General features: G+C 36.9%; 1 pseudogene; it reads right to left on the bottom strand.

Annotated features, from left to right (window-relative positions):
* Window positions 1–1,656: 1,656 nt before the first annotated feature.
* LOC136397739 (guanylate-binding protein 1-like) lies at window positions 1,657–16,080 on the bottom strand (annotated as a pseudogene).
* Between the last annotated feature and the right edge of the window lie 266 nt (window positions 16,081–16,346).

The following is a 16,346-nucleotide window of genomic DNA, read 5'->3' as shown; positions in this document are numbered from 1 at the left end:
TTGTTTTTCTTTTTTAAATACCAATCATATTTTGAGCAACCACAATGTTTAAGCTCCTATAATACAATATAACTAAGAAATTCCTTATATAAAAAAGTAAGCAATTTAACAAAAACAAAAATAGAGATTTGTGTAATGTTTATATAATTTGTAAAGCCTATTTTACTTGAGCTCAAACAAAAACAGACAAAAAAAGTAAAAATAATTAATAAAATGTGTTTTGTTTTCAATCTTATTATTTTTTTTTTTTAGCAAGAGAAATACAGAGAGACAGAGAGGAGCAGAGACAGACAAAAAGGAAAAGAAATGAGAAGCGTCAACTTTTAGTTGTGGCACTTTTAGTTTTCATTGATTGCTTTCTCATATGTGCCTTGACTGGGGGTGTCTTGCTGAAGCCAGAGACTTTGGGCTCAAGCCAGCAACCTTTGGGCTTAAGCCAGTGACCATGGGGTCATGTCTATGATTCCACACTCAAGCTGGTGACCTCGGGCTCAAACTGGTGAGCCCACATGCAAGCCAGATGAGCTTGTCACACTCAAGTAGGCAACCTTGGAGTTTTGACCCTGAATCCTCAGCATCTTAGGTCAATGCTCTATCCACTGTGCCACTGCCTGGTCAGGCTCAATCTTAAAGTAATTCTTAATCTCCTTAAAAAACTTCAGGAAGCTCCCCACAAACTTCTAATAATTGAGGAAAATAAAAACAGAATGGTAGAGTTATTTAAAATTTTTATGGTTACTTATAAATAAAAATATGTACAAACTTATATGTATACAATTTGTCATTTCAGAAAAATCAGTAGGCTTTCATATATGATTGCAAAGAATTAAGATCTTTCAACTTTAGCCTTATAAGCAAGCACAAAATAAAATTAGCCTCATTAGATATTTTGGCACAATATCTAGGATTATGAAGACAAAACACACACTTATGAAGATCATTATACATTGCTTCATGATATAAACTGTCTATTTAAGTTATGCCCTTGATGAGGGTAGCATAAAGGAAAGCCTTCCTTAGCTTTTGGCCTATGACACAATTTCTATACTAGTAGTTGCGTCCATCTTCTGGAGCACCTCTATTTCATTACAGTGTTATTTGCTTACAGTTTGGATTCTTTCTAAGCAAGCTTTCTACTGACCTTGACCAGTAGTCACATCACTGCCCATAGGCTGGACAGCCTCCACCTAATTGAGAACCATACATTGTCTCCACTGAGAAGTCAGGTCAATTGTCTTACCATTAGTGACCCCCCCAGTGCCATCCAGCAAATAATGATTTGGCAGGAGTGATAGCCATCTGAGCTCAAGACTCTGGCCAAGTCCAATTTGACTTAGCTTATTGTGATTTATTGTGCGCTAGGTCACTCTCAGTGCACCATGAGAAAATTAGAGGGGTGACATTGGGGTAAGAGGAAGTTTCCCTGAGAGAAACAGCCCAATATCTCCACCAAACGAAGGCAATAATCAAATGTCTCTTATTATACAATTAATCTTTTTAAGGAGTAACCATTTAACTACTAAAATGTACATTTTACCAATTATGAGCATCATAACTTAAAAAAATACAAAAGTTTGATGTAATTACTATAAAATTTATTTAAATGAGAATTGTTCCAAGTTTTATAGTTTCTTGTTTCTTTCTGTCTTCAGAAACTTCTGTCCCCACAAACTTCTAAAAGTTTCATGTGAACATGAAAAGATGTTTTGATGTTTAGCTTTACATTATGAAGCAGCCATTATGTTTTAAGTGGATGTTATGCTGTCGCTGCCAGATTAGATTCTGAAGTCTTATCCTTTCAGCTTGGATTCTCTCCTGCTGCTTTGCAGCTTCTTCCTAAAGAGTGATAAATAAAACTACAGAGTTTAACAAAAAGTAACATCCACAACATTGGGGAGGGGAGGATAAGCCCAAATCATTGACTTTCCTTACTTATTTTAAGCCATCAGTAACAAAAGATAGTCCTTAAATTCTCTTTTCTAATTTACCTCTCATTCTTGGTTTCCTGCCTGAGTAATTCTCCCATATCTCTTTCTTAAGCTGCAGAAACATCACCATTACTCAATTTCTGAAGTATTGGAGTCTGAAGAATTGCATCCTGAGCTCTCTTCCCCCATCCTCCATGGGAAGCCTGAGTCACATCTTGACTTCAGTGTTCATTGGTACACAGAAAATGTCAGATCTAGTTCTTTGAGAAAAGGCTAATACAACAACTGGGGGTCAAGGTGACATCCACAATCATGTGAAAAGTCAGAGCCTTAGATAGGGAATTTGTTTCACAGTATGGAGCAGAAGTAGAGGAAAGAGTGAGGAGATCAAGAACCCCAGGTTGACCATGCTGCCCCTCAGTGTAGAGCTCTAATCACAAAACTGTCTTGGAACATCACCTGGAAAACTAGGACCTACAGGTAGACTGGTCATCCTGCGGGAGGGTTGGGGTGCTCTTCATCTCAAAAGGGTGTTCACATAAAAATTTCATACTAAGTTTACAGAAATAAAAGCACTTCAGTTCTTACTCACTACACAGACAGTTTTTGATCACCCACTAGGCTGTGTGATATTGTCCTTTAGTTATCTCTTTGGAACCTAACATTTTTATTTTTTAAAGTTAATTTTAGAAAGAAATGAAGGGAGAGAGAAAAAGAGAGAGAGAGAAATATCAATTTGTTATTCCACTTATTTATGCATTTATTGGTTGACTGTTGTATGTGCCCTGACCGGGGATCAAAACCCACTACCATGGTGCACTGGGATGATACTCTAAACAACTGAGCTAATTAGCCAGGGCATAGAATCTAATGTTTCTAATCAGAAAAATAGAGACACAGTGGTTCTGCCTCACAATAAACAGATTTGATGAGAGAATGCATATTAAGTACCTTGGACAGTATTTGCTAAATAGAAAATACTGCTTATTGAGTGATGATGATGATAAAAGACTGGATGAAACAAACTCTGCAAGTTATAACCCTTTAGAATGAGTGACAATTAAGGCAAAGACAGCAGCCCAGATACAGTAATATAAAACTAATTTAACAAGGTAGTAAATAGTCTATGACCAAAGGAAAGAATTGTTTATAACAAATAACATATAAAAGAGTAATTAGTGTGTGTTAGCAATGTTCTTGGATTTTATTTAACAAATTATAGAGCTTATTCTGTGCTCAGCACCAATCTAAACACAAATATCGACTCATTTAATTATGAAATACCTTATCAAATAGGTATTATTACTGTCTCTATTTTTCACAGGTGGAAACTAAGGCATAGAGGGGACTGATAATTTGCCCAAACCATATTTTTAGTAAGATGTGAAGCTGGGATTCTCAGCCAGGCTGTCTGACTCCAGAGTCCCTGCCCTGAGCCCTATTATCATGCTGCCTCTCCCTCTTTGTCACTGCTTCATGCTCTTATCAATACAGAGAGGGGATATGCCAATTAAAATTCTGAGATGAAAGAATGGCTGAATACCTACCTGGAGCTGACGTTCCAAAACCCTCTGTTGCTCTGCCTGCTGTATGGCTCTCTGCATCTCTATTTGTTTTACTTGTTCCTGATGTTGTCTCTCCCTCAACTCTATCAGTTCCCGGGTCTTCCTTTGATGCTCTTGCAATCTTTGTGCTGCAGCCTTTGCAGCCTCTAATTTCAAACGTGCTTCTGAGAAAGGAGAAAACAAACAAACCTGTTTAAGATTCAAGTGCCCCTTCTTTCTGTTTCCCACTGTTGAAAATTCCTTAGGGCCATTCTTCCTTTACGGCTGATACAGTTTGAGGAGCTAAAAATCATCACTGCCATTCTTGCTCTAGTCTAATGATCCAGGTAAACCAGGCTAAATTCATTGAAAATGTGTAGAAAGCTCTGTCTTGCATCTCTTCCGTTTTTCTCTCACCTTCCCTCTCCTTTTCCTTCGCGGTGAGAGTCTGGTCTGTCTGTGGAATGGCATCACTCATAGACTGCTTGGACTGTAAATATTTTCGCAGAGCTTCTTCAGCCTAGGAATCCCAAGATTATGCAGTTAGAAGGAGGTAATGCTGATTAAGCACCTTGTAAACCTTTTTATTTCTTTTTCTTCCTAACCCCTTTCCCTCCTGGAAATGCTAAGCCTGCACATGGTGAAACTGTCTGTCAAACCTCTTCTGTTACAGAGGTGGGCCCAACTCTAGACTGGCCAACCAGAGCACCCAAGGCCACTTTGCACAAAGGATTTTGGTACAGGTAAGAAAATGATCAACGATGCTGGGGAACTTGCCACCTCCTCCAGACTGAGAGCAAATGATGCACTTAAGCTTGGAGATGGTGGTGTCATGTTTGCAGTCATTCCTGAGAATGAAGCCAATATTGAGGAAACAGAACAGAAACCTAAGTGGGAGCTGGAAAGAAAAGAAGAAAGGAGAACAATTGATGACTTGGTTTAAATTCCTGAACGTAACTGTAGTTGAAACTAAACTTAAATGTTTTAAGTAAGCCAATGAATTACCATTCTTTCCTAAGTTACTTTTAATTTTTGATTCTGTCCTAGGTAGCCAAAGAAGTCTGTCCCTATGTTATAACTAATGTTGAAGGTTTGCAATAAATTTCTGGTGAATATGGTGACAATTTAGTCCAGGGGTTGGGAACCTATGGCTCGCAAGCTAGATGTGGCTCTTTTGATGGCTGCATCTGGCTTGCAGACAAATCTTTAATTTAAAAAATAATAACGTTAAAAATATAAAACATTCTCATGTATTATAATCCATTCATTTTCAACAGCTCATGCTCATGGTTGCGGGTGGCTGGAGCCAATCACAGCTGTCCTCTGGGACAACACCAAATTTTTATTGGATAATGCATAACGTACATGGGTTGTTGTATGGCTCTCAAGGAATTACATTTTAAAATATGTGGTGTTCATGGCTCTCTCAGCCAAAAAGGTTCCTGACCCCTGGTTTAGTCTAATTTTACAGCTGTTGTTAGAGTATGGATACTTTCTTTTTATGGATTGGATTTTGAAAGAACACCCCTTCTCCAACAATTTCTCACAATTAATATCTGAAACTAGGCATACCTGTATTCCTTTTCTGGGCTCCTGATAGTACTTTGCCTTCAGCGCATCTCTCTTCTGAATGAAAAGACAATGCCCCCCTGGCTTTGAAAAAATCCCCTTCTTCACATCTTCTTCTAGAGGAGCAAAAATATTCTGAAGTAAGGCTGAGCAACGATTCTGTGATGCCTCCAAGTTCTGTTTACAAAACTCAGCCTGTTTTGCTTCCAGCAGCGTCTCCAAAAGAACAAGACCATGGAAAAGATGTTAGCAACCCTTCAGTGTTTCTAAAAATGAATCTCAGAAAGGATCTCTCTATTTTTTTTCTAGAAAGTAGAAAACTACAAGCAGGAGTATGTCCTTCCCACCAGGCATAGGGAAGTCCCAAGGATGATACTGTGTAGAAAAATGACTAGTTTTGTACTTCAGATCTCCTGAAACCCCTTTCTCTTGATATTTCTGCTTTGATAGATGGGATCTTCAGACTACTGATCTCTAGCCTCATGCCTTAATTTTAAATGCAATGGACTTATTTACAAATATTCCTTTTTTCAGTATTTTCTGGCTCTGAGATTCTCAATAAGGAGGTGAAGTGGAATAATTAGCTAGAATAATATTAAACCCAGAAACATGATCATTTAATAGATCCATCTGTCAATTCTATATGCTTAATTAACATAAAAAGAAAGGTAAATAATACTTTCTGAATGCAATCAAGTAATAAAATTAATTTTAAAAACTTAATCTATGGATATATCATGGTAAGGTCAGTTGTGTGTATGAAATTATCAGAACTTATAGGACCCAGAGTAGTTACATGTTTATTTATTTGTGTACCTTTTTTTTTTCCGAATAACATGGATATCTTGGTCACATATATAATGGTCATTATTTACCATTTTAGTAAGAATTACTTTTCTTTAGTAAGTTTCTATTTTGCATTTCATAGCAATAGTTTTCCCTGTTACATGTAAGCCCCATAAACTAGAGCACTAAATAAATAAATAATTACCCCTAATTCTTTCTGGAATGTTTGGCCCACATCCTTGAAGGAATTCTTCATGAAGACTTCAATGGCCTCTTTCTCAATGGCCCTGTGCAGGTCCAGCAGCTCCTGGAGGGTTTCTGTGGGCAGCTGCACCTTCTGGCCCATGTACTGCTCATAGTGGGCAATAGCCTTTTGTATTGCAACTGAGTTCTTGATTTGGGCCAAGGCCAATACTGAGTTCTCCATGCAGGGCAGATCCCCACGGCTAATGGCAGTGACATAGGTTAGCACCAAACTTCCTAGGTCTTTAGAGGGGAAAGAGATGCTTTCATTATTTGCAGAGAAGAAAGGTATACCCTGAAGAGGGTAGTTCTGAAAATGTTAATTTAACAATGTATTGCCAGAACTTTTTCAAGATTCTGTGTAGTGTTCAAATAGCCTAAATAAGATTTTTGAAAAACTGTGTGATCAATAAACTAGATCTTTCTTTCTTTGCAGAAAGAACGTGCTCAAGGTCTATGTGATCATCCTCATGCCATCCTTTTTCTATTACAAAATGAAGAAGTAGTTAAAATTATGCATATTCATTTGATTAGACTGCTTGCTACAGGCCTTTGGCCTCCTTTCTTTCTTTCTTTCCTTCCCCTTCCTCAGATTTCATTCCCTTCCGAATTTCCTTTTCTCTTCTACTTCATTATATAAAGCAGGTATGAGTATTAGCTAAAAGCACAAAGTGAGTAAATTAAATCCAGTCTTCTTTACTCTTTGTTCGAACTTTCCTATTTGTCTTTCTTGTTTTTTGCATACTTTTGTTTACACTCACCATTTCTCTAGAGCAGAAATTTTCAAACTTTTTCATCCCATGCTACACATACACTAATTATTGCAGCACACCAAATCTATATATATATTATTGCTGATATGACAAAAAACAGGTATAATTTTGATTCATTCACACATGATGTCTTTTGTTATGTTCAGTGTTGTCATTTTTAAAATTTGACAATTTAAGGGAAAAATGTCAATGTCCTTAAATAGTCAGGTATTGCATGCTTTAAAAATTCTTGAGGCACACTGGAATGCCACAGCACACTGGTTGAAAATTGCTGCTTTAGAGTATGGCAATAATATATACAGCTCTGAGACATAGAATCTTTAAAAAATTGGACCAAGATGCCTGTTTAGATTTCCGTTAGGGCTCTAGACAACTTGGGTCTCTGTTTAATGTTTGTATCAAGTAAGTTTTATTTTTTACAGAGAAAGTATATGTCCCCATCTTGTGCTTTTCAAAGGCTGTGACACATACTAAGTACCCACTATATTCATGAAACAAATGTTGCCAACTCATGTGGATTAGTCTAGTCCAAGTCTAGGCCACTTATAAGTAGAATTTCTTAATTTAATCTTTTCTTCACATTATATTCTCAATTTATACTATTTTAGAGGCATTCCAAAAAAATTACTAGAAATGTTTTTGGTACCCAGTAGAACTAAATAAATGTGTTTCACAGAGTTTTCTTGGTAGTATCTGACTATGCATTTTCAACATTGACAGGGAATGGAAAACTTTTAAAAGTGCCCCCCTTTATAATGTTAAGTTGAAGGAAAATCTTCCAAACAGTACTCACGAGGTCCATCGATTTTGATGTCTCCTGAAAGAGTTTTAGTCTTGGAATGCTGAAAGATGTAGGAACAGAAATCTGCCACTTGTTGCACAAAATCAGGATCCAGTTCATTGTTATTCAGTTTCTCCAGCTGGGCAAGCTTCTTCCGGTGAGCAGGTGAGTCAAAGATAAAACATTTCTTTGCTGGGAAGAATTTCTGTATACAACAACGGGGCAAATTGAAATTCTGAGTACTTTGATCAGTCTCTGGGGAAGGAAAAATAGGATTTATTTAGTATAGGTTTAACATTTATTTTCATCTATTTCCCATGAATATATCTGCCTTTCACCTGATGTTATTTTTTGACACAAATCCACAAACCCTAACCAAAAATTAAAGGTAACTAATTAAGGAAAGGAAAAAAAGAAAAGTAATTTGCTCCAAAACAGAGAATAATACAATTTTATATTGAATCTATTAGTTCACTTTAAATTAGTAGTGTCAGTTATTTACTTAGTGGCTTAGCCATGAGAATAAATATAAGAAACCATAAATGTAACCACCTATACCCAGAGATATTCTTGTATTACTTTTCTCTCTCTTTCCAAAGCTGAAGTCCCTGTTACCTTCCTTCAGCTTCAGTGAATTTTCCAGGTATTCATCTGCTGTGATTTCTTGACCATCTGTTTCCAGGGATAGGTAGAAATCTCTCAGAGTTCATACTAAATTTGGAAAGAAGCTCACAAAGTCAGCTGTATCTTCAACCCCATCAGTATCAGGTGAGGCTACTCTCCAGAGCAGATTTGATAGTTCTGTTATATAACTGAGATACAGTTAAGCAAAACTGGTGGAAATAAGACTGCAGCTAAGCACATATTGAATTCCATACACCCCTATACAATATGTTTTCTTTGTGTTGTAAGTAATTTCTCATTTCATCAGTAAATATAAGGGCTCTTTTTCTTGTACCTTTAACGTTTATGACATTTTTTGTGTGTGTATCTTTATTATATGCAGCTTAAGTGTCTGTTTGTCACTGATAGCTTATTGGTTGCTTGCGTAACTGTACTAGCCAATGGGGTGAAGTTGCCACGGCATTCAAATAGTCCCACCTTCTGGCATGCCACCTCACAAATTGAGGTTAAAGATTGGAGCAATTATTATGCTGTTAAGAAATCTTAACACCAGAAGGGGTCTTTGCAATGGTACAAGACTAGAGGTTCTCCAATTGAAAAATAATGTCATAATAGCTAAGTCTTTGACTGGCTCCTCTAAAGGTGAAATACATGTCATTCCAAGAATTGATTTGGCTCCATCTCAAACAGGGTTGCCGTTTCAATTGAGACGTAGACAATTTCCTGTAAAACTTGCCTTTGCTATGACCATCAATAAGTCTCAGAGCCAAACGCTTAAGCGTTTTGGCATTTTTTTACCTGTGCCTGCATTTGGACACGGTCAACTTTATGTTGCCTGTTCAAGAGTTCATGAAAGAACGGACGTAAAATTAAAAATAATTGATGGTCCTCTGCAAGGCGAGCTTAAAAATGATGGAAAGATCTACACAAGCAATGTTGTGTACAAAGAGATCTTTGACATGTGAATTAACATTTTATTATTTAAATCACCTTTATTTATTGAGCTAGCGGTGGCTCTTAAGAAATGTACCGCCAGTGGTTTCCTTCATTGCACTCTACTTTAAGCAATTAAGCAAGTAGAAGGGGGAAACCCCGTGGGGCAGTAAGCAAAGGGGCATCCTCGCCGCCTGCCCTGGGTAATTCAGTTTGGATTCGCAGACACCTTTGCACAAATCATTTTAATTAAAATTTATAATATCTAGAACAGCGGTCATTTCGTATGACCGCCGGGCTTTCTAGTTTGATTCAAAGACTCATAAACATAACTGGTGGATAGAAAAGTTCTCTCTGGTTTTGGTGCCATCTTAGATCATTAAAGGATACTGCAATAGGTCAATAGCCCTCTGGTCAATTCTGTTCATGGTATTGTAAACAAAGGTACTACTCAGTAGTATTGCCAGTGCGAAGATCTGAGTATCATTGTTCTTGTCACCCTAGAAGTCAGAACAAATTTAAGTCATGTCTCATGGCATTCTGAAATGTGCAATTATTAAAAATAAGCTCCTGATATATGATGTTAAATAAGACAAACAAAAATAATTGTGAGCAACATATAAATTTGAATAGAATAGTTCTGTCATTAGCATTGATAATTTTATATGGAAACATACTGTTAACTCAGCAGTCCCTCTTATAACTAGTTAGATATCTGCAAATTTTCGGGGTTAACCATAGTACTTAAAATGAATATTTTCAATTAAGTAAAACAAAGTTGGCCTATATACATAACATAGATATATATTTTATTGAGTTATATACACAATACAGCTTACATTATTTTATCTAGTACTCAAAATAGTGCTGTGAGGTAGATTTATAACTATTTCCCTGTTACAGATAAGGAAACTAAAGCACAAATTGAGGATAACCATATTGAATTTATGGTAAATGAAAAGCAAAACAATATCTAAACAAGGGAAGTTCAAGCGAAAGATCCAGTTTTGTGTTATAGCCAGCTTACATCAGCCCACTGGAGCTGATTGTGTACATCAATTCCAACCCCTGAGTTCAGTGGCTATGCTTTGAGGACTTAGAACCAGATATGATGGAAATCATTAGAAAATTGTCAAGTGCTACCAGTGAAGGTTCCCCTGCTTCCTAACCCTTAGTAGGCTGCTTCCCTAGCCCTAGTATTACCAGCATAGAGTTGGAAAAGCTCATGTGTATTCAAATGGTAAGATGGATAAGACCAAAGGAAAAAAAGTTTATGGAGACTTACTCTTGTTTGTCAAAGTCAGATTGTTACAAGTGCCAGAAGTCTGATTTGAACTCAAGTTCCTCTGACCCAGGGCCCAGTACTAATCACTATTCTCTGCAGGGTCAGACTTATGGCAGTGATTTAATGTGCACCATCTTTCAGCATTTTAGTTAACTGCCTAGCTCCACATTAATATAGTCCCCCCCATCATGACCATCATGACTTTGGCTTATATAAATATGTTTCTCACTTTAGGTTTTCAAACTTTGACTATTGAATACAGAAAAGGGGTAAAAAAGATATGCTCTGAACAAGTGGAAGTACAAAGATAATCTCTGTGTAAAGAATGTTCACAGATGAGAAGGCTAAACAAAAAGGAATCCTCACTCCTTACCTTCTCTACATCCCCCAGGCCCTCGGTGTCAAGCAGAATGAGGGTGTGTTTTGGCTTCTCAGGATGAGGCACACACCACATCCAGATTCCCTTGGTGTGAGACTGCACCGTGGATCCAACAGAGAACCCTGCAGGGGGAGTGGAGAGGTTGTAATAGATGATGGGATCTGGAAATTGGAGACTTTTTGAAAAACTGAGGTAGGGTTTAAGGAAAGCAAGATGGAGAGTTGGAAAACAGTATAACCAGTGTTGATCTGTACTACAATGCAGAGATGGGAAAATAAAAATACCAAGTACCACTGGTTGGAAACTTAAGGATTTATTTACAATAATATTTTGCTACTAAAATTTTAATAGTTTATAATTACATATATAAAAGTTATTTTATTGATGTTTTATTCCTTATAATTGGCAAATATGCTGCCCACAAAATTTAGGGGATATTTCAAAATGAATATGAAGCCATAAAAAAAGAAGGATTTGATTTTGTTTTTATTAAACAAGAACATCAGAAAAGCAAATAACAAGTCAAAGGAAGTTGTTTGATTATGCAAATGAGATACAAAATGAACTTTTATTTCATTGGTGAAAATGCAGTATACAAAAGGCTGAAAGTACTGGAGTCTCTGCATGTTCCTTGATCCCCTAAATTTTGTGAGCTGTGTGTTTTGCTCTTTTCCAAGGAGATAGCAAGCTAAACAAAACAAAGCAAAACAACAACAAAAAAAGGTGGTATGTCAGGAACACATATGTCTTTTATCTCCCAGAAGATAATTAACCAGCTGTGGCCCAAACACTACTTTCAATATTCCTCTCATCCCTAACTTTCTCTCTTCACATCACCATACTCAATGCTGGGAGTGTCGGTGGACACAAGGGACTCAGCAGAGCTTTGCTGGTGTCACTCACCCTCCTTCTTCCCAGCCAGCTTGTTCATCAGGTAGGATTTGCCCGTGCGGTAGAGACCCACGATAGCCACCACGACAAGAGGCTCTGTGATGGCAGACAGGATCTTCAGAGCTTCCTGATTAACCACCAGTTGCCCTTCAGTGTTCTCAATGAGGCACACTGGGGCTGCCATGTGGCTCTCTGAGGCCTTGTCCAGGGTGTCACCTTATCTGCAAGTGAGGAGATGGGATAGACTAGGACTTACAGTTTTTAAGCAGAAAAGGTCATTTTGCTTCCTGAACTTGGGGTCATACTACTCCCCAGCATGGCCTATATTTCTGAAGAAAATGTTTAAAAAAAAAAAAAAGACAGCAAAGCAGGTCAGGAGTCTACTCTAGGCTGCTCCACTGGCTCTTATATATTTGATGGGATTATGAGAAAGCATTTTCTGAATCTAATCATTGCTAGTTTGAATGTTTGAATCTGACTTTCTCCGTATCTTTTGACTCGCTTATGTTTCTTAGTTCTTACTTCTCTGAATCCTCACATTGAATCTTTATGACCACTATTTGTTGTATTGCACTTCTTGCTCTTACCCCATCTAAACTTGCTCTTCCCTGATTTAGGGCTATGTCCAGTCAAAGTGCATTATACTAAATCATGGCAGGTCATTATATAGCACTGATGAACAAATTGTAGTAGCTGTTACAAATAATTTCTTATATAGATATTGGTGTGCCTTTTCCAGTCAAAACTTTTAATGCATGATTATTTTATGAATTAGAAAATGAGTGAAAATACTTTTTACTTATGTTCTTTTTTAATTGACTTCATCTAGGTGACATTGATTAATAACATTATATAGGTTTCAGGTGTACCATCCCATAATATCTCATCTGTACACTGCACCCGCTTTCACCACCCCAAGTCAAGCCTCCTTCCATCACCATTTATCCCCCCTTTTTCCTTTTCTACCAGTCCATGCCCTTATCCTTCCCACAATCACCACACTGTTGTCAGTCAGTGTCTATGATCTTTTTTCTTTGCTGAATCCCTTTACCTTTTATGTCCAGTCCTCCATGTCCTTCCCCTCTGAGAGCTGTCAGTCTGTTCTCTGTATTTATTTGTCTGTTTCTGTTTTGTTTGTTAGTTCATTTTGTTTATTAGATTCTACATATGAGTTAAATTATATTATATTTGTCTTTCTCTGACTGACGTATTTCACTTAGCATAATGCTCTCCAGGTCCATTCATGCTGTCACAAAAGGTTGGATTTCCTTCCTTCTTATGGCCCCATAGCAATCTGTTGTGTAAATGTACAACAGCTGTTTTATCCACTATCACTGACAGACACTTGGTCTTGATCCCATGTCTTGGCTATTGTAAACAATGCTGTAATTAACATAGGGGTGCATATAGCTTTTGAAATAGTGTTTTGGTTTTCTTTGAATATATTCCCAGGAAAGGAATTGCTGGGTCATAAGGCAGTTCCATTTTTAATTTTTTAAGGTAACTCCATACTGCTTTCCACAGTGGCTGCACCAGTCTGCATTCCCAACAGCAGAGCACGAGGTTCCCTTATCTCTACATCCTCTCCAACACTTGTTGCTTGTGGATTTATTGATGACAGTCATTCTGACAGGTGTGGGGGTGAAATATTCATGTAGTTTTAATTTGCATTTCTCTGCTCATTAGTAATGTGAAACATCTTTTTATATATTTATTGGCCAAATTTTAAGGAACTTGTAAGCTCAACACCAAAAAATATAAGCAATCCAAATAAAAAATGAACAAAGGAACTGAAGAGAAACCTCTACAAAAAGAACATACACATGCCCAATAGACCTGTGCATGAAAATACTTTTTAAAAATAATACTTAACCATTTATTTTGTTACTTCTAGGCATCAATTCCTATAACCTGAAATGTCCCCAATAAAACATTTTAAACTACCTAAGATTTAAGCAATTCCATGTTCTTTTGTCTTGCCTTATCATAAAGAACAAATTTCTTTCATTTCACAAGTGATTATTAACTGCAGAAACTAAAAAGTCACCATATGCCTGGCTTTTTCTTTCACTGAAATCTTACAATAAAGAGGTCAGAGTTTCCTTACTACTTGACTGTAAAAACAGCTTTTTAAAAATTACAAAGACCCATTCTCCCAGTTCTCTCATAGCCAGTGCCCTGGGGATCCTACAGGTAAAGGTAAACAGAAAAACTGCTTGGGAGCAGAGAATAGGTGTCCATTGCAAAGGCATAGCACTAGGGCATGGGGATTAGAAAATGCCCAGTCCAACCTAGGTCCAGAAAGAGTGGATTCCACATGATGTTTACAGATTCAAATGCCAAATTTTTTTTCGTTCTAACTCAGCACTAGTGCAATATTAACAATTTATGTGGTAGAGTTCTGGTTGTCTGATTTGTGTATAGCAAGGGTTATAAGTATATTGAGATTTAAAAGATATGGGGACCTGGTAGTAATTATCTACAACAATTAGTTAGAACAGCAGAAGATACATGATTTAAATCTTTTGCAGATAATGAGGGCTGACAAGCCCTTGTTCTTTGGGATATTGTCACTAATGGGAAAGATTACAAATCTGCCTGAATTCTCAGGCCTCCCAATGAATGGTATCAGAGCCGTGTATCTATATTAATAAAAGTATTTTATAGATTTCCCCCAAATATTATCTAAGTAACATTTTTAATGCTTTTAGGAGAGCCTATATCCAAAATCATTGTAAACAAAATGTGTTCAAGCCCCATATCAAGTTCCATACTTTATTGTGCTTTGTCACTCATAATTCAGCCTGTGATGTGTACTCTGAGATGCATGTGCCCTAACACCGTTAGAGCCTCTTAGTCATTTGTAAATAAAGACAATAGAAGAATTCATGTCTCTCTCACTCTCTCTCACATACATACACACAAATACTTAATTCTGGCTTTAAAGTAAGGCAGACCTGATTTCCAATCCTAGATAGCAACTTGCTATCAGTTTATCATTACATTTCACTCAAAACTTTAAGCCTGTTTTCAAAAAATGGGAGTAAATAAATTAATGTCTATTTATAGCAGTAGAACCACTAACTTAAGAGAACGAGGGAGAGGGCTATAGTAATAAAAAAAAAAGTATAAAGCAAGAAAATACCAAGAAATATTTTTTAAAAAGGTTCAGAAACGCTAGTGATGGGATTTCTTGAAAAAGTATCTTAATTTTAAGCCATACTGTTTTAGTTGGATCTTGTGCTATTTTTATTATTGTAGTTTGCTTTTGCTTTCATTTGTATTGTTCTCAGTTTGAATTTAGAGGAAGAGAAATAGGCTCTTATCAAGGAGACAAATGGGATCATACAGAAGGAGAGACATGAAGCTTGTGCAGTGATAAGAAATTTAAAGCAGAAGAGAATTCCAAGAAGTAAACAAAATGAAAGACTACTTAGAGGAGAAAAGCTGGGCAACTGTTGAATCAAGTGATAGTAATAGTAGAGGCAGTAGTAGCAACAGAACCAACATAAAAAGCCTTAAAGAATGAGTGGGTTCCAAGGAACCCACTAGTCGATTCATGCTGTTTCTAAAGGAAATCCACTTTCAAACGAAGTCCAAGACTATGATGACTAAAAGCTGATTTCTTGAAAGCTCTTTATTATTCACTTTGGGTTTTAACTCTTTTTGGCCTTCAGAGTAACCAAGTTATTTGCATTGCATCTCATGCATTGCACTTTCTCATGAAAATAATAGTAATAGGTTTGAATTTTCAGGATAAAGTTTGAAATAATTTATCAGGTTTTATCAAAGATAAAGGTAACTAAAGTGGTAATTATGATTCCCCAAAATCATAAATTGGCAAAGGAAGAAAAAGAGTCTTAAGACATTTCAAACTCAGTTTCTACACATGCTTGTGTCTAATTTAGCAGTAAGCAAACGTGGCTGGCACTTAATGAATTCTGCCCCGTCTGACCACACCGCAATTTAGTTTTTCATTAAGTCTGATCATCCACATCAAGCTCAGCTGCCTCCTGTTCTAGACAGAGGGTTTTCTTTTTTTCTTTTTTCTATTTAAGACATTTTTATTTATTTTAGGAGAGAGAGAGAGAGAGAGAGAGAAGGGAGGAGGAGCAGGAAGCATCAACTCCCATATGTGCTTTGATCAGGGAAGCCCAGGGTTTTAAACCAGTGACCTCAGTGTCCCAGGTTGACGCTTTATCTACTGCACCACCACAGGTAAAGCAATAGAGTGTTTTTAAACAATCTGACATTTGCAAATCTTTCCCCATGCTGATCCCAATCTTACCTTAACTGTAAAATCAGAAGCAGAAATCTCTTAGAGCTGGAGCTGGTAACAAAGCAACTTGGATGAGAACTCTGTCCGTTACTTTAGCTGTGTTGGTTTCTGATAAACTTCTTTCCCTTCAAATCCTGAGGTTTCTTTACACATTTCACCTCCCCACACACTCAGAGAGCAGAGGATCAGAATATGAAATACAAACCAAAAATTGAAGAGATTTTAAAATTTCACTACAGGAAACTGAAAGCAATAAGTCAAGCTTAATGACTAGGCAAAGAAAATTTCCATAATGCTGCCTTATTTCTTAGAAATTGCATAATGTTAGTGA

The sequence above is a fragment of the Saccopteryx leptura genome, chromosome 3, assembly GCF_036850995.1.
Source record: "Saccopteryx leptura isolate mSacLep1 chromosome 3, mSacLep1_pri_phased_curated, whole genome shotgun sequence".
Classification (NCBI taxonomy): Eukaryota; Metazoa; Chordata; class Mammalia; order Chiroptera; family Emballonuridae; genus Saccopteryx; species Saccopteryx leptura.
Note: the sequence above shows the minus strand (reverse complement) of the source record. Positions and strands in the feature narration are given on the sequence as shown.